The 19,735-nt window shown below is 43.5% G+C and overlaps 1 long non-coding RNA gene across 2 annotated transcripts in view; it reads left to right on the top strand.

The window, feature by feature from the left end:
• Positions 1-6,341: 6,341 nt before the first annotated feature.
• LOC145723016 (uncharacterized) overlaps positions 6,342-19,735 on the top strand; it is a 52,349-nt gene continuing 38,955 nt past the window's right edge. Inside the window, exons 1-2 of one of the 2 annotated variants that reach the window (XR_014147720.1) lie at positions 6,342-11,248; positions 13,618-19,369. This is a non-coding gene — a long non-coding RNA (uncharacterized LOC145723016). Of the gene's footprint in view, positions 11,249-13,617; positions 19,370-19,735 lie in introns of those variants that run through there. The other variant, XR_014147721.1, reaches the window with a different exon arrangement.

The raw sequence follows: 19,735 nt of genomic DNA on the forward strand, positions 1-19,735 counted from the left end.
AATCTCTAGCAGACTCCTCGCTGAACACGGAGCCGGAAGCAGGGCTCGATCTCACAGCCCTGAGATCATGACCTGAGCCGAAACCGAGATCTGGGCACTTAACTGACGGAGCCACCCAGGTGCCCTGTGAATTATATCTTAATAAAAACGCAAACAATAAGAAAAACAAAAAACCACCAGCCTTCTGGTTAGAAATAACTTCTTTGTTCTTAGCCCTCTTTGCTTCCCTCTTTATATTTGTCCTCCTTATACCTATGCTGTGAATGTCTATCTGTTCACTGACAACTACCTAATTTATAATGCCAGATAAGGAACCCTCCCCTGGGCTCCCACTGTAGCTGAACATCTTCCCCAAAGATCCCACAGGCATCTCAAACCCAACATAAGGAAAATAAAATTGCAGTTTTGGACCTGGCCCTCCTTTTCCTCCTGTACTTCCTCCCTTAGATGATAGCTCCCTGACCACCCAGTCATTTAAGCCATTCACGTGTGGGTCATTCTTTATGTCATTCATTCATTCATTTGTTTATCCTTTCAGTTAATGTTTTTTAAAGACCTGCTATGTATCAGGCAGGTGCTATGTGCTGGGAACAAGATGTACATGGTTTTAGCCTCTGCAGAGGACTCTGGGAAGACTATTTAATCAAGAATTCCAACACAGTGAGGTGAGAGCTATGACCTGGGAAACACAGGGATGTACATCTGTATGCAAGCACACAGCTACGGGGATCCAACCTCCTACCTCCGATTAGCCACCAAATGCTTTTGATTTTACCTTTTAAATACTTCTTAAACCTCGTGTTTGCTCTTCATTCACAATATACCTTTGCCTTCTTTCAAGCCCTCAACAGCTCATGCCGACATGACTGCAACTGCTTCCTAACCAGTCTCCTTGTCCCAGTTTCTCAGGCCTCCAGCCTCGCTAGTCTCAATTCCTTGCCTTGTTGCCTCCAAAAAGATCTTTCAAAAACAAAAATGTCTCGCGTAATTTCCTTGTTTATAATTGTTCATTTCCTGTAGTGACCCAACATACCTGGGGGGTGTGCCATGCTCCCATCAGACCAGGAGCCCACGACAGCAGAGATTGATGACATGAAAGGGGTTTGCTCTCCCCCCACCAATCCCCAACTCTGGCAGAGAATCGTTGTGTAGTTCAAGCTCCTTCCTGGGACATGCGTAGTCCTTTATTATGTGACCCCCGCTTCCTTCTCCAATCTCTCCTTGCCATGGCTCCTCTCATGTGGTAGGATGGATTTTCTTTCTCCAACTTTCCCATCCCCATGGTCTACATATCACCAAGCTGAGACTGCTCCCCAAGGCAGAGAAGTTGAAAGGCTTAATATAACAATTCATAAATGCTTTGCTAGCAAATGGATAAATGAGTCCATATGAAAGGTCTGAAGATCTTTCAGGTATTTGACCCTAAGGCCAGCTCATAGGCTCTATCCCCCACCCACTTGATTTGAAGCCCTGACCCAGTCCAGCAGCAGAGGTGGATGGAGTGACTGACAGCCTCCCCAAGACTGATCACAAGAGGTGGGATGCTGGGCAGAGCAGGGAGTGGAGGGAATGAAACAGCTTAAAAGTACCAAAGAAAAAAGGCAGAAGAAAGAAGACAGAGAGAGAGCTCAAAGGGGAGAGATGACTCTCCTGTCCTGGCTTACTCAGGGTACATATCACATGGCCACTGCGAATGTTGATACTCAGTCTTGGTGCTAGTTAGAGGAACCTGTGGGGTAAAAGGAGCTGCTCCTGAGTATCTCTTCCCCTGAGGTTTTTATATGAGTTGGAACATGCCACTTGAACCCAAAGTAAAGGACTGCTTTTACTTTCTTTAATATTGCACGTGTGTGATTAAGTCTCTTCCTTCCTTATTGAGGGCTGTAAGCAGCAGTTGCATCCATATGTGCCCTACACACTAGCCATTGTCATTCCCTGCTAGTGTGGTACTGTTGTGTGCTTCTCAGCTTCTGTACCTGCTCTTCCCTCAGGCCAGAACGCTTCTCTCTTCTCCTGTCTGCTCATTAGTCCTCATCCTTCATGACTTACCTTAAGCTTTTCCTGACCCTCCCAACTCGATAGCCAGGTGACTAAGGAGCTAGGTGAGGTTCCTTCCCTGTTTTTCCATACAGGGAAAAACATCCAGTATCCGTCTCTTACAGCCCTTGCCAGAGTGTATCATAATTATTTGTATAAATGTCTTCTCCACTAGATGGGAGAATGGGGATTGCAAGTGTATCTCTTTATCCTTAGGTCTTAGCAGAGTGCTCTTAGCACCTAGCTGGTCTTCAATAAATATTTTCTGAATAGATGAAAGAATTAATAACAGACTACTGCATATTGAATAATAGGCACATGTCCCTTTGCCTCCAGACTAAATCTTATTTAGTGTCCTCACAGCATCCAAGTAAGCTATTTCCCTCCTGACCTAAATGATTTGCTGAACCCCTTGTCAAAAATGTAGAGAGATCAGGGCTAATTGGATTTGTCCAAAGAGGAAGAGAAGAAGAGAGAGAGAGACTTAAAGCAGTCAGGCCTCATCTTGTTGCAAAGTTTACTGGACTCAATCTCAGTAAAACTGGATCAGCCAGCACAGTTCTCTTGCAGCCCTGATTTAATAGAGGGGACAAGAGATGTCAAATGCACCATTAAAGAGGAGTACAGGAGGAGGGAAACTGTTTAGATCCAAAGGAGCTGGCCGAAGGAGCCAGTCATGCCCATTAGTGGCTGTTAAGAGAAGGGGCACATTGCCTATTGCACTCAGTGTCCCCTCCAAGAACCTCGGATTCTTGGAATCTAAGCATGCTGATTTTGACCTTCCTGCCACCCGCTTCCCCGGTACCACTGATGGTGGAGTGACTCTGACACAGTTTATGGTTGCCTTGAGCTAGTTACCTCTTCTAGCATCTATTTTAAAAAGAGAATAAAGATACTTTGTTGTTGTTATGAGCTCAGAAGCACTGACACATCACAATTGCTATAATTAACTTCATTATATTTTTATTATACAGTAATCTACAAGTAATTATCATCCATTAGAATTATACTGAGAACAATGAACAACAGCCATTTGTTTATGTATTTATTTTATTAAGGATTTTTTAAAAATGTTACAAATATTAAAAAAAATTAAGTTCTTCTGAAATATCACCTTCTAGAAATAACCATTATGAGTGTACAACTTTCTTTTCCTTTCTTTCTTTTTTTTTTCTTGTGGTGCATAGATGTCTCTCTCTTTTTCTTTTTTTTCAGATTTTAGTTTTAAGTAATCTCTACACCCAATGAGGGGTCAAACTCACAACCCTGAGATCCACCAACTGAGCCAGCCAGGTGCCCCCCATATGTCTTTTTTTAAAAATTGGATCACACTGCATAACCTGCTGCTTTACTAAACCACAGAACTACAGACTGCAGGTTTCTCTATGCCACATGGTCTGCACCATTTTTGAAGACTGTACAGTATTCCATCTCATGCATGGACCCTAGTTAATTCGGTCAGGACTCAGTCATCATATTTTACCCCAAAGACTATTTGCCTTGTGAGCTTCCTGTTGAAACTCCCTGTTGGCATCGACAGGATTCTAAGATTCTGGTCAAAATACCCAGGCTGTTAGGTAATTCTTGGAGGCCCTCAGGAACATTTGGGGAGAAAGACCCAATAAAATTGGATCTCTATGCACAGAGTGGTTTCCAGTTTCCTCCCTGGGTGTCTTCAGGGTTGGAGAATCATGGTCTAGTGGGAAGAGTAACCGGAGAAATTTAATTTAATTGAGAGGAAGAATAAAGGAGGGGGAGAATTTTACTTTCGTTTTTTTTTTTTAAGATTTTTATTTTTAAGTAATCTCTATGCCCAACATGGGGCTCGAACTTATAACCCCAAGATCAAGAGTCACGTGCTCTACTGACTGAGCCAGCCAGGCACCCCAAGAATTTTACTTTAGTTTGAACTCTTCAGGATGCCCCCTCCATAGGCTGAATTCCTGCAACTCAGTTTAATTCAGTTCAATTCAGTTTGACTTAAAAAAAATGGAGTGGTCTATTTCTGTAGCATGTCCCGCTGGGGACCCAGAATTACCCTTGCTCATTCTTTTTTCTTCTCTCTCCCCCTCTCCCAAATGGGAAAACATGCTTCTCCTCAGTTGCTTTTCCTTGTCCTCATTGTTTCCACCCTGGGGGCATAGTCTTTTCTAGTCCATTTCTAGATCATTCTACCATCCTCTAAGGGATCTGGAGTAGATGATCATGGACTCCTGGGCTCACTGGATTCCAAATATGCAGAGCATTCACATTATTTGTTCACTTAATCGGTAATATTTTTTCCAGCACATACTATGTGCTAGGTCATATGGGTGTGGCAATGAATGGCATGTACACAAACCTTGCTACCTAGAAGCTTACAGTCGAGTAGAGCATATGGAATTACAAAATGATGTCATGGTGTAAGAGAGGTCAGCTCAAGATGCTTTATCTCATTAGACCAAAGGTCACTTTTGACCAAACTTACAACTTTAAACTTGGCTCAACATTCAGGTCACTGGGCTCATTCAGAGAGGTATATAAATGAACTAGAGAAGACTCCAATTTATCCACTCCACTCCTGAGGTCTGGGCTAGGGTAGCCCTAGACCTCCCCTCTTCTCCCTCATACTCCTCTTTGGCTATAGCTCTAAATCTCCAGATGGCTACATGGACGGGCCAGTTCTGGCTCCCTACCTTACCACTATGCAGTAAAAACAGACTCGGTGAACGTGAGCTGGCTTAAAAACTGGTCAATTGTTTCATTGATTTTTTTTTCTTTTTAAAATCATTAAAACCCTGAAATCAAGCCAGAATCAAGCATGAATAATGCAATTGTTAGTCATGTTGTCCAAGATTGCCATTTTCATCTTTCCACGCTCTTTAAAAGAACTGAGAGCCAAGATAAGTCTCTTTCAGACAGGCATCAACTAAAAGGCAATGGATGGAACATTCTGCCACTGTACGGGATTCTGGCCCTACCCCACGACTGTTTAACAGAGGATGGTCTGTGCCTTTGCTCATCAGCCTGACTTAGATGATAGATGATAGACAGAAATGAGCTAGAAGGGGTTGTATACTGCCCCCTGCAACACACCAGTGGGGGACTTGGCAAAGGCCAGAGGTTCAAGCCTCAGTTTTCCATCCTGGGTGATTTCACATGACTCTTTTTCTCTAGTCCTAAAGCTGAGAAAGGTCCCTCCTAAATTTCCCTTTAGAACACAGTCCAGATTGAATTGGAGTTGGGCAGACTAAAAAATGTTTACTTCCCCAAATTTTTGACCTCAGTCTTGGAAGTTCAATTCCTCTGATTTTCCCCAGGATCAGGGATTGCCCATCCTCCTCCCTCCCTCAGGATATAATGACTAAGAATCAGGAGCAAAGTGAAGGGAAGAAACTTAATTATTAGGACCTTTCAAGAGGAGGACAACCCCATTATTTACTCTGAGGCTTTTCATTCTTCTAAAGAATAAGCAAAGGCCTCATATTTTAATAGCCACACTTCTATTTGCCATTCAATTATTATGACCCAATTTAAACTGTATCTTCTAAACTTAAGTCTTGTTTAGAACAAATGTTAAAATTAACACTTATATACATCAAATGTCATTGGAATGTAGGAATTTATATTATTTTATTGATTATATAAAGGGCAACTCGTTGCTCATTTTATCATTCATCCTTATAGTTTCCCATCTGAAGCTCTTGGACCAGGCATGAGTTGCAAAAGAGTGGGAGGTCAAATGCAAGACCACACAACCTCACACATGCCCAGGAGCAATTTCTGTATTTTGTCTCGCTTGTCTACATGTGTTAATTGGTTTGCTTCCTGAATTGTTAGTTAATTGTTATCATTAAGAAATAAAATGGGGAAAAAAAGGAATAAACCACTCCAGATGAAATCAAATTAATGAACCCCTACCATTCCAATGTTAAATAAGATAATGGAGATACATAATACAAGAAAACCATTATTCTTATTTTTATTTTTAGTTTATTCAACCACAACTCATTAGAATCCTGTGTGTGAAATTAGTATCATGGTTGTTTCCCCACTTGGCCAGCTGACAGTTTAGAAAATAGAAAAGCTGAGTGTGGGGGCAGCTGGGTGGCTCAGTCGGTTAAGCGTCCAACTCTTGATCTCAGCTCAGGTCTTGATCTCAGAGTTGTGAGTTCAAGCCCTGTGTTGGGCTCCATGCTGGGTGTGGTGCCTACTAAGAAAGAAAGAAAGAAAGAAAGAAAGAAAGAAAGAGAGAGAGAGAGAGAAAGAAAGAAAGAAATAGGGAAAGAGAGAAAGAAAGAAAGAAAGAAAGAAATAGGGAAAGAGAGAAAGAGAAGGGGGGTGGGGGAGGAAGGAAGAGAGGGAGAAAGAGCTAAGTGTGTATGTCTGATGATGGAATGTTAAGGAATGGATAGATTTGACTTCAGGGTTAAAAATACATATATTCAAGTTTCTCCAAATTACTCTGATGCAGTCAACTGGAATAAGTATATCTTCTCTTCAAGTAGAAAGTATTAGAACAAGGATCCTACAAGCAACCATTTACATGAAGCCATTGCTTTTTTTACCCACATTTATCAAGCCCTCATTATGTGATAAGCACAATGCTAAGTGCTCAATATGTTATTTCATTTAATCCTAGCAATAAATACATGAAGCGGGTATAATTATTATTTCCATTTTACAGATATGGCGCCTGAAGTATAGTACCAAAGGCTCTAAGTGATGGTAATAGGGCTCAGACTCAAGATGGCCTGACTTTCAAGCCCAAACTTTTTTTTATTAAAGTATAATTGATGTATAACACTATATTACTTTTAGGTGTTCAACATAATGATTTGATATTTGTGTAGATTGCAAAATTATCACCACAATAAGTCGCTTCCTCTGTCACCATATAGAGTTACATAATATGCAATACAATATTATTGACTATAGTCACCATGCTGTAAATTACATCCCCATGACTTATTTATTTTATGATTGGACAATTGCACCTCTTGACTCCCTTCTCCCATTTCACCTACTTCCAAACCCCTCTCCCCTTTGGCAAACTGTTCTCTGCACCTATGAGTTTCTGCTTGTTTTTGTTTGTTCATTTGTTTTGTTTTCTAGATTCCACATATATGTGAAATCATACACTATTGGTCTTTCTCTGCCTGATTTACCTTACTTAGTGTAATACCCTCAGGATCCATCCATGTTGTCACAAATGGCAAGATTTCATTCTTTTTTATGGCTGAGTAGTATTCCATTGTGTGTGTGTGTGTGCGCGCATGTGTGTGTGTGTGTGTGTATCTCACATCCTCTTTATACAATCATCCACTGATGGACACTTTGGTTGTTTCTATATCTTGGCTATTGTGAATAACGCTGCAATGAACATAGAAGTGCATATGTCTTTCCTAATTAGTATTTTCATTTTCTTTGGAGAAATACCCAGAAGTGGAATTGCTAGACCATAGGATAATTATGTTTTTCGTTTTCCGAGGAACCTCCATACTGTTTTCCATATTGGCTACACCAATTTGCATTCCCACTAACAGCGCATGAGCGTTCCCTTTTCTCTACATCCTTGCCAATACTTCTTACTTCTTGTCTTTTTGATAATAGCCATTCTGACAGGTGTGACATGGTATCTCATTGTGAATTGAATTTGCATTTCCCCGATGATTAGTGAATCTTTTCATGTGCCTGTTGGCCATGTACATGTCTTCTTTGGAAAAATGCCTATTCAGACCTTCTCATTTTAAATCCCATTTTTAAATTGGATTATCTGGGTTTTGGATATTGTTGTTGTTACTGAGTTGTATGAGTTTTCTATGTAGTTTGGATATTAACCCCTTATTGGATATATCATTTGCAAATATCTTCTCCCATTCAGTAGGCTGCTTTTTTATTTTGTCGATGGTTTCCTTTGCTTTGCAGAAGCTTTTTAGTTTGATGTAGTCCCATTGGTTTATTTTTGCTTTTGTTGCCATTGCCTTTGAAGTCAGATCCAAAAAACATGGCCAAGTGCCATGTTAGGGAGCTTACCACCTATGTTTTCTTTTACTACTTTTATGGTTTCTGGTCTTATTCAAGTTTTAATCCATTTTGAGTTAATTCTTGTGTATGGTATAAGTTAGTGGTGCAAAGTGCTTCTCCTTTTCTCTGCCAAGATAGTGAAAAAACTCACAGCCCTCAGTTTGTCCATGAGATGTAAAGAGAAAACAAAAATAACTAGTGTTTTTAAATAATGCTGTTCCTTGTATGAGTTTTCAGGAGTAGGTCTTTTAGGATAGACCAGTATAAACCAGTATAGATGTTCCAGCAGATGATTTAGCTATAGCACACTTCAATTTCTCCATGTCACTGTAAAGCTAACAGTTCCTATCTCCTTCCTACTTCACATAAAATATGTGAAGTTTAAGGATACAATGTCATCGCATGCACTTTGAGCTTCTTGGAAAACAATGCTATGTAAACACACTGTGAAAGCAATAGAAAAACAGTGTCAGTGTGGTATGTATACAACATAAAATGGACCAAATTGTTTTGTTAGAGTTTGGGACAAAAATAGCTCCTTAATCTTGCATATCTATTTTTTAATTATGCCGTATATTGGTTGTGTCTGTGGCTCTCAAGGGCAATCTGAACGGGGAATGAGTCTGATAGAATGTTGATTGGGTTAGCAGTTTAGCGTTCTCTTTTTTGAGGAAATTCTTTAATATCCCAGATCTTGCCTGTTTCCAGCTTTTGGAAAAAACACAAGTCAAAATGTTGTTGCCAGATGAAAGTGTTACATGGAGGGAGGTTGGCCGTGAATTTCTATATACTAAAGGCCACACTTACTATCCTTTATGAAAGATCCAGGAGGCTTTTACTAATTCAAAAATAGTAAGGTCACTTTAGGACTCTTTTTTCCAGAATTATCAAAATGTCACTTGTACTGCCCAAACTGAAGTGGGCCATCACCTCCAAGTAAAAAATGGAAGAAGCTAGTGTGAGATCCAAGTAGTTTTAAAAGGCATGAAGGATGTGAATGTACTTAGCACTACTGAACTGTACATTTAAAAAATGGTTAAGGTCGCAAATTTTATATTGTGTTTACTACAATTAAAAGTTTTTTCAAAAGGTTCAGATGGTAACATTTATGTTATGAGTATTTTACCACACTTAAAAGAAAAAAAGGTGAGATGAATGAGAAACCACCTCTCTTATCTCGTGGGTCTGGACGGCACCACTTGTAAACAGAACTCTCTGGCCCCAGACAAAAATGCCTGACGCCCATTACACTTCAGTCTGCACTTTCATGCCTGCCCCCTAGATAGAGGTTCATAGGAAAGGAACATTTACCATTTTCTTTTCTTTTCTTTTCTTTTTTCTTTTTTAAGAGTTTATTTATTTATTTGCCAGAGAGGAGAGAGAGTACAAGCAGGGGGAGTGGGAGAGGGAAAAGCAGACTCCCTGCTGAGCAGGGAGCCCGACTCCGACTCCGGGCTCTGTCCCGATCCCAGGACCCTGAGATGGTGGCCTGAGCCGAAGGCAGATGCTTAACCGACTGAGCCACCCAGGTGTCCCCATTTACCATTTTCTTACTGTGACACTGAGAAAGCCTTAAAGGACTTCTTGGTCTTCTTTTAAGACAAGAGAACCCTTCTCCACGCTCCAGGTGGAGGGACTCTCAGGGGAGAAGAAAAGCTGCAAACATAATCAACATGCATTTCACAAGGGTCCTCAGCTCTCACTGACAGCCTGCTTCAGTTGGACTGAGCCCATGGTTGGGCCTTCATATTTGCTGACCTGTAATTTTGTTTCTAGAGTGGCAGAGAGAGGAAAAAAAGGGACTTTTTATCCCCTGTCAGTCAGCTCTGCTGTACATTTATGATCTCTGGCCGAAAAATAAATGCCTGTTAATATTGAGGGCTTAGGTTTTTGTGACTACGGGAGAATTCCCTGACATCTTTGGGGTGAAGCAGAGACAGAGAGGGCAAATCTACCAAAGGCCTACTGTGACATTTCCACTAATATCTATGTGTGCTGGGCCCGTGATTCTGTGGGAAGGCCAGTGGCCCTGAAGACCAGGCCCTTTACTCTTTCCTAATCCTGACTCGGCTTGAAACCTGGCCCTTGAACTGCTGGATCTAAAAGTCTTTATTTATGAAGTTCAAATAACCCCTGTTGGAAAACCTACTATCTTTGCTTCATGCTGTTTTGCTGAAGATAAAGACAATAATGGATTTTAAAATGTTTTGAAAAGTGAAAACACAGTGCAAATGTGAGGTGTTGTTAAACATGTGGCAGGAGCAGGGGTGGTCTAATGGCAAAGTGCCAGGTTTCAACAATCCAGAGCTAGGCCTGAGTGTCTCAGAAAAGTAATGACATGAATCAAATATTCTTCCTCCAGGAGCATTGGTTCAGGCCATCTTTTCAGGATCTGATCGGTTTTTCTTCTTTTTCCAGATAATGGAGACTGCTGTTTAATAGCAAAGCCAATTTGATTTGTTAATTGATGCTCCTACATCTTAAGTGTATTTTTGACCTGGTGAAATACAGACATTGTGGGCGAGGAGAGCAAGTCTGGGACCAGATGTGGAATCTCCTCTCCTGCCCTGTCCCCCTGTAAGTGCAGATTATTGATATTGGGGACTGGCTAGGGAGCTGTGGATTGAGGATATAGGGGAAGAGACGTCGGTTCCTTGCATGTCAGTGTAAGAGGTGTGTTTGTGTGGTGCATAAGTCACAGGAGCGCGGGGGGAGAGGCCAGAATATGAATCGGTCTTGAGATCGAAGATGAAGTTTGTTGTTGTTGCCGTTTCTCTCCTCCAAAAACACCTCCAAAAAAACCAAAGAGCAAAAAACCCTCGGAAACGGCCCCCTGGAGTGGGTTCTTCGAACCGACAGGACAGTAATTAACGTGTCTCTCTCTCAAGCGCTCGGGCCTCCCCAGCTGAAAGGGGGCTGTGTGGGTCTGACCCCGGGTGGAAGGAAGAGGTGTCAGTCAACTTCCTCGGTGAGGCGGCACCCGGGCCGCGGTGGGCGCACGGGTCTGCGCATCCCGCCTCCGGCCGGGAAGGGGCGGAGCCGGGCGGTGCCCGCCCCCCGGCGGTCCCCTCCCCCGGGCCGCTCCCCTGTGCTGCGCCCGCCGCAGTCACAGCAGCCTGCGGGAAGCGGGTAGCCGGGAACCCGAGCCGGAGTGCGGGCTGGGCTGGGCTGGGCTCGCTCGCGGGCTCAGCCGCCGCCCCTGCCGGTGAGTCGGGGGCTCCGAGCCGGCGGGCAGGCGCGGGGGCGGGGGTCAGGACCTCGCCGTTGGGGAGCCCTCGGGCTCGAGCACGGGGTTGGTGGGGAGGAATGTCAGCACAGCGAGGTTGGAGAGCCCCAGACCCCGAGCCCCGAGGGGTGTCCAGAATCGCGACGTTGAGGAACCCGAGCCCGGGGACCGGGGGACAGTGCGCCGGTGCTGGGGAGTCTCAGAGCCCGAGCCCTGAGAGTGAGGCGGCAGGTCAGGATCCAGACGTTGGGGACTCCCGGAGCCCGCTGCCGGAACGAGGGTGTCCTGTCGGCATTCTTGGGGCGCCCTCCGCAGGGCGGAGGGGAACTGAAGACCCGAGGGGAGTGTGGAGGAGAGGGAGCCCGAGGCGGGCGGGGCGGGAGGGGAGCCCCGGAAAGGGTCGGGGGGTGGCAAGGCTTGTGGCTTCTTGGGGGAAGGAGGGAGGGGACATCTCCTAGAGGGGGCGCGGGAAGCGGAGTTGTGCGGGAAGCGGGAGATACGTTGTGGAGCATAGGGGGTCGGAGGGATGGAACGCCGCGGCGGAGGATCCCGGGTGGCTGGGGGCGGGGGTGAGGGGGCAGGGACTCGCGGAACGTCTCGGCCTAGGGGACATACCCTCTCCGTGGAATGGGGCCATGGAAACCTCGAGAGGGCATTCACTCCGGAGAGCACGACCAGGCCACCACAGACGGGGGGCGGGAGGGACTAGGGAGGGGCGCAGCTCGCTAACTGGCGCGGGGACCTGAAGGCAGCGGGGGCACCGCAGCTTCCAGTGCATCTGTGGGCCCTGGAGCACAGACCGACGAGGGCAGATCCGCGGGCTTGGACGGGGTCTGTGCTGCATCTCCTATTTCTAAGCTGGGTTAGAAGTGATTTTGCCTAGGGACCCATTGAGAACAGTGTGGGCTTAAAAGAGTAGTTAAGGAGTGAGATTTCCAATGTGCAGAGAAACTCTACCTGTGTGTGTGCGTTAGGCACAATTCATCATAAAGGTGTGTTTAATTCTTAGAGCCACTTGTGTTATTTGCTCCCCACTCTCCTATCCTCTGTGAGAAGCTGTTTCTGAGTGAAAACTGGAGGAAAATCAGCAAGGGGTGGGGGGCGTGCAGGCACGCGCGCACACCGACACACACCGCCCACAAATGCACTGCGTTCCGCAGCCGAGTAAACACGAGAAATACTGTACAGTTTTGGCTTGTTTGTGTTGGCATGGACTTCCTTTACTGAAGTTAATAGGAAGTTAGCTGCATGGGAGGTGGACGGCCTTTGACTACCCTCTTAAGATATTCACAGCCGGTACCCACCCTGTGCTGCTACACCCTTGACCAGGTCACTGGCAGGACCCTAGGCTGCTTCGTACCTCAGTGAATGGGTAGCCAAATGTGTGCCAAAGGTGAACAAACGACCAGTACATTTTCTGTTTGTTTGTTTGTTTTCCCTGTTGTTAATTTTGAGTATCCAGCTCCCTTCAATTAGTTAAGTAATACTGACATTGTGTATTAACTTACCCATATGGTTGGTTTTGTATGGTAATTAGTTTAATTATTTCATGTAACAGTTAATTCAGGACTACCCAGGGCCCCAGGAATCCTACTGAGTGGATTTCTCCCAGGGAAGTTTCCTGGGCTTTGAGAGGCAGGGGGAGAGAGATGATGCTCACTGCTTTCCTTCTCTGCTGTAGATAATAGGTCCATATTGTGACACACACTGAGATTTAAGCTTCCTGGGAGGACCAAAGACTATTTTGGCAACTAGTTTATGTTGGGCCTCTTTTTTTTCTTCGTGAAAAGGAAAGCTCTTCAATAATCATGCAAGTTAACGGAAAAATGATTTACTCATTTTGCAACTATCATTTCAGGACATGCTTTTTTTTCATTAAGGGGGTGGTCAGAACCTTGCACCAAAATCCGCATTATCATTATTGCACAGCATATTTATTTACTTGGACATAGCTAGCTGATTCTTTCAATTCTTTATCCAAATGTTAAAATAAATATGCCTGTATTTATACATTCAAATGAGTATTTCTCCCTTTCGGGAGACTCATCTTGGTAAGCTGTGGACTGATTCTACTGATGCTGTCATTGCTGAGCATAATTTTGGAGCTCCTGCCTTGGAGTTACCTTCAGAGTTTGTAACACATTTACTGAATTGCCTCCATGATGGCAAACCTTCCTCAGTTGGGAAACAGCCAAATACCAAGTGGGATCAACTCTGGTTTCTGAGGTGAGGAATTGAGGTTGTAATAGGAAGTATGCCTATTAAAGTAATGAAAGTCCTCTTGAAGGACTGGCAGTTTTATTTATTTTATTTTATTTTTTTAAAGATTTTATTTATTTATCTGACAGAGAGAGACAGTAAGAACAGGAACACAAGCAGGGGGAGAGGGAGAGGGAGAAGCAGGCTCCCCGCTGAGCAGGGACCCTGGGATCACGACGTGAGCTGAAGGCAGACGCCCAACGACTGAGCCATCTAGGCGCCCCAGGACTGGCAGTTTTAAAAGGGGCATCCAGTACAGGTATGCAAATGTGTTTAGGATTAGAAAGTAATTGCTTTGAAGCAACCCTTATTTGGATGTATATGCTCTCATGTGCATGTAAAAGAATTGGTCCCATCACCTATTGTTATACCTTATGGCCTATTGGGCTGGAGAAAATAAGCCTTTCTTTTCTCTTTCAAGGTGCTCTTTACCAGGCAGATTCCATCACTGTGCATTTTTACAGAAGACAAAACAAACAAAAAGACTTGTTTTCTCACCAAACAAAGGTACCCAGAAATGCCTGGTACTTGAGTTTTTATGTGAAAGGATCCATATAGAAGTAAGGGAAGAGAGTGAGTTCTGCAAATGTGTTTCAGGTTTGGGACTCCATGGCACAGAGTGTGAAAAATTAACATATCCTTTTTCCATTTTTTCCCTGAATTACCAATTTTTTTTTAAGGTTATATAACATGAAGCTTCATACACCCAGGGCTTGAATGTTGATCTGTGATCTTGCGCAAGTGATTTCATCTCTTTCAGACTCAGTTTTCTTACCTTAAAATGAAGATGCTAATGAGTGTGCACTCCACGAGGCTGTGATGAGATTTCTGCACGTAAAACACTGAATCCAGTGCCTGACACATAAGTGCTCAAGAGAGTCTCGCTATTTTTGTTATTAATACTGTTTCTTGATAGGTTTATATTAAAATTTCTTTGACACCATGTAAAAATTTACCATTTCCAAGATAATGATATTCCTTCTGCTGGGCTTTGCAAATGAATATGTGAATGGGAACATTTTGTTTTTACTCTCCTAGCTTCTCAGGAATTTTTAAAGTGACCTTAAAAAACAACCATTGCTAGCTGCTTTATTTTGAATTCAGATGTTTTTTAAATGAACATTCTTATTTTTATTGTATATTAGGTATAACACTTCGATGAAAATCCGAAGCTGCTCCTATAATTCTTTTCCTTAATCGGTCGAATACTATTCTAATGTAATAGCTACCATTCTCGGGGCGCCTGGGTGGCTCAGTCGTTAAGCGTCTGCCTGGGGCTCAGGTCATGACCCCAGGGTCCTGGGATCGAGCCTGCATCGGGCTCCCTGCTCCGCGGGAAGCCTGCTTCTCCCTCTCCCACTCCCCCTGCTTGTGTTCCTCTCTTGCTGTGTCTCTCTCTGTCAAATAAATAAATAAAATTAAAAAAAAAAATAGCTACCGTTCTCTTGGCATGTATTGAAAGGGATGATTCTGGTGCACATTTGTTTTAGTTAAACTGAAATTTTGATCTGCTTTGTTAAATGACAGGGAAGAATAACTTGGCACTAAGCTCTTGGCTCTTTCATAAATATTGACATTAATTTTTTTTCTGATTCTATGATTTTTATTGTAATATAAATTAGGGAGATGTATAAATGTGGGAAAAGAATTTTATCTTAGTTTTAATCAATCAAATAGCTAGAGGTTGCTGTGAAATAGATGTTTTGTGAAATCTTCGACATTTAGTGAGAGTTCTCTGTTTTAGGCAGGTGTGTGCAGGAGACAGAGGTAGAAACAGACTCGTCCTCCAAGAGTTCACATAAGGTGCTCCCTTAGGACCATGCAGTGCAAAAGTTTTTTTCTCCTAATGGCTTATGGCACTAAGAATTCATGTGGATTTCACTACATGTTCTTTTCCCTCAATTTCTTGGAGAAGGCTAAATATACGGATCTCTTAGTAGTGTTCATATTTTTGAGGTGGATTAACTCTTGGAATTAGATCCTGCTGTGCAGTCATATGCCATGAAAGGAGATAATGACTATAAAAGTACTTAGTGAATTGTAAATGATATATAACCGTAGCATAAGGTGGTATTATTGTTGTACAATACTTTCCTAGAGTCTTCTGATTATCACGTCCATAGTAGTGTTTGGTTCCAGCTCTGTCTCTCTTCTGAAGAGCTGTTTATGTACTTACAAAGTACCAGGAAACAAGACAAGCACAGTGGTGGTTTAGACTAGAGTAGTGACCCCTCCCCTCCTCCCCACATCTGATAATGTCTGGAGACATTTTTTATTATCACAGCTGGAGAGGAGAGGGATGTTAAGGCATGTAGTAAGTAGAGGCCAGAGATGCTCCTAAGCATAATGTAATGCAAAGGACAGCCCCCAAAACAAAGAATGACCAACTGAAATGTCAGTAGTGCTAAGACACTCTGGACTGGAGCATGGGATCTGGAGTGGGCATCAACCTGCATTAGCATGCTAGCATGTCCCTGGGTAAGTTCCTTAAACCTGAGATTTTGTATAACTCGTGTCTGAAGAGATATTGTAGAATTAAATGAGATAATGAATATAAAGTGCTTCATGCACAGAAGGTGCCCAGTAAATGGCAACTCTTAGTCTCTTAGTATTATGTCTGGTTAGTAAATCCAGGGACTAGGCTTCAGACAGACAGCTTTGGTTATTTAATTCACTGTATACAGAACCAATCCAGGCTTCCTGATCCCATCTGTGTGTCTGATAGTAGGGCAGAGACACCTCCGCCCCCGTGGTTCCTTCTGCATTCTGGCCCAGGTTCTGCCCTGGTTCTGCTAGGCAGCCAAGTATAGGCTGAAGATGACTCCAGCCAGGTGAACAGGACAGTCAATCCCCCACATTTCTCTTGTGTGGACCAACGGTGAGCTGGGGGTGGAGCTTTCGGTTTCATCTGGGCTAAACTGGGAAGGAGATAGCCAGGCTGGGAAAGCCCCCTCCAACTGAGCTAATCTCCAGAATCTACTGAGACCCTTGTCTATGCCAGGGTCAGAGCTTTCTCTGCTATGTTAGCAGGCTATGAGCAAAGTCTGGCAGTTTCCCTTTTTTTTTCCTTAGCCCTTCCTACTCAAGCAACAAGTTCTTTAGGGGTCCCTTTACTTTTTAAAGAATCATCCAGATCCACTCCGGTTTTTGCTCTGCATGGAGTTATCAGCCATCTGTGCGGAGATAGGAGACCTCCCATAAAGGCCAGGCTCTGCTTTGATCTTGCCTTTCTGTGTTTACCTCGTGCACCCTGGAGCCACGGAGTGAGTAATGCACTCACTCACTGTCAGCAGCAGAGCTTCGGCCCTGTGGGGGTGGGGCAGCCCTTCTGGATGCAGAGAGTATTTAGCCGACCAAGATGTAAATAAATAACACAGTGGTTTTTTTAGCTGTGAGCTAGAAACCATTAGTTGTGTTGTACAATAAAATCAACTGGGGCTCTCTTAAGAATGCACCTCAGCCCCACCATAAACCATTGATTCAGAATTTCAATGGGTAGGGCGTGGGCATCAGATTTTTAAAATTATTCTGATGCCTAGTGAGAGTTGGAAGTTAGGACCAAGCCTTGTGCAATTACTGACCTGCATTGAAAGAAAGAAAGAAGGAAGGAAGGAAGGGAGGAAGGAAGGGAAAGATTCTAATTAAAAATAACAAACATAAGAATTATTTTGTTAAGGGGCACCTAGGTGGCTCAGTCGCTTAAGCGTCTGCCTTCAGCTCAGGTCATGATCTCAGGGTCCCGGGATCGAGCCCTGCATTGGGCTCCCTGCTCAACGGCGAGCCTGCTTCTCCCTCTCCCTCTGCCTGCCGCTCCCCTTGCTTGTGCTCTCTCTCTTTCTGTCAAATAAATAAATAAAATCTTTAAAAAAAAAAAAAAGAATTATTTTGTTAAGCTTTTGCTTTAGTGATGAATGTGTGCCTGTTTGCAATGTAAAATACATTTCTTTTAATGGGTTACAATCAAAAAGTTTGAAAACATTGTTTTAGAGCCTTAGAGGTATTTAATTAATATTGACAAATTCACCTCTTCCAGTATTCCTGCGTGAGCATCTGCTGGACAGATTTCAAAGTGCTTTTATTTTCCTTGTCAAATAAAACTTTTGCAACCATCCTATGGAGGCCTAGAGAACAGATATCATCATATTTTGTTTTGTTTTGTTTTGTTTTTTACAGATGAAGGCAACTTGGGGTTGATGAGGGTAAGGCATTTGTCAAAGTCACAGTGAGAAAATGTCAAAAACAGGGACTCAAACTTCCAGGGCTTCTGATTACTGCTACATGGCTCCGTCTACCACATCTTTCTGCTTCTTCTGATTAGCAGACCCTAAGAGAAAGAATTACAACCAGAGCATGTGTCTGGCTTCAGCACTGTAAAAATAATAACCGTTGACCGAGCACTTGCTAGCGTCAGGGAGTATGTTTGTGTTACTTAATTCTCAGAACAATCCTATGAGATAGGTACTGTGATGAGCCCATTGCACAGATGAGGAGACAGGTTGTGACTTGCCCAAGGAGCAGAGCTGGGCCCTGACAGCAAGCCCACATTCTTTATGGGTGCTCTTTATTGCCCCAGTACTGGCTTGTTGCCATTTCTCTTCTTGATTCCTGCCTCCAGGGAGAGTTTAAATAACAGGGAAATGGCCCTATGTCTTAATCTGCTTAGGTTGCCATAACAAAATACCATAGGCTAGGTGGCTTAAACAACAGAAGTTTATCTTTCACATTCCTGGAAACTAGGAAGTCCAAGATCAAGGTGCCAGCAGATTCAGTTCCTGGTGAAGGCCTTCTTCCTGGTTTACAGATGGCCACCTTGTTGTGTCCTCCCATGATGGAGGGGAAGGGCAAGAGAGCAAGAGCTCTTTTCCTCTATGTATAAGGACACTAATCTCATCATGGAGACCCAGTCCATGACCTCCTCTAAACAAATTACTTCCGAAAGGCCCCACATTCAAGTATCAGTCATCACACAAGAGGTTAGGGCTTCAACATAAGAATTTAGGGGGGAACACAAACACTCCGTCTAGTACTTGAAGCTTCCACTCAGCTTTCCTTGTGTATGTGGCTAGAAGCCCACACCCCACAGTGATAAAGTGAGGAAAGCCCTCTCAGCTGCCTAATCTACTTTATGCATCCTTGTTCAGGCTGTTTATGATGCTCAGTGCCATGAATTGCTGAAATTCATGATGGGGCTTTGGTAGTCCTGGCAGAGAAGGAACCTGAGCACTAACCCTGTGGAGTGAGATCTTGATGGACTTCTCAGTGGTGTGGAAACCAAAAGATACCTTGTTCATGCATGCACTCATTCATTCATTATTCATTCATCAAATATTACGGACTCATTCATTCATTCATCAAATATAATGGAGGATACAGTTTGCAGGTAAGTTTTAGAGATGACGCTTCCCTTTAAAGACTGGGGGGAGGGAGTGTTAATCATGGCTTTCTAATACCTGTACACAGGGCTAAAATGACCAGACCAAAGCAAAGTTCAGGCCAAGTGTAAATAGGAGGGGGCTGGTTGGTTACCTACTGACAAGTTTTGAGTAGAAGATTAGACTTCACGTTATCCTACATGACGTTCAGAAACCACACTTCCGCAAAAGTGGGGAACTACTGCTCTCTGTTGTAAATCAACTGGGTTGGATGATCAGGTTGAGTTAAGCCCGGGGCTTGGGGCGCCTGGGTGGCGCAGTCAGTTAAGCGTCTGCCTTTGGCTCGAGTCCAGGGATCGAGCCCCTGCATCGGGCTCCCTGTTCGGTGGGGAATCTGCTTCTCCCCCTCGCTCTACTCCTCCCCTGCTCGTGCTCTCTCTCTCGTGCTCAGTCTCTCAAATAAATAAATAAAATGTTAAAAAAGCCTAGGGCTTAAGGAAGACTTTTCTTGTCTGCACATCTGGGAAGGTATAAGCTTCCAAGCCATCTAGATAGTCAATAAACTGTTAGTATTTTTTATGTGAAGAGGATTCAGTACTTTATCAGAATAATATTTGTTGAATGAGTGAATTAATAATAATTATGATGAATGTTAATATATAATAGAAGCAATTGGAGACTTCAAAAGTTTTAATACACCCAGAGAAGTACCAAGGCTAGCTCCCCCGCCTTGGGAGAGTTGGAGAGTTCAGCCCCCAGGCTGAGCTGACATCTGACTTTAACCAATTCCCAGTCCTAGGATTTGAAGATCAAAGCAAAGGTTACTGATTTGAAG

This window comes from Leptonychotes weddellii, chromosome 8, assembly GCF_054177405.1.
Source record: "Leptonychotes weddellii isolate Sample4059 chromosome 8, ASM5417740v2, whole genome shotgun sequence".
Taxonomy (NCBI): Eukaryota; Metazoa; Chordata; class Mammalia; order Carnivora; family Phocidae; genus Leptonychotes; species Leptonychotes weddellii.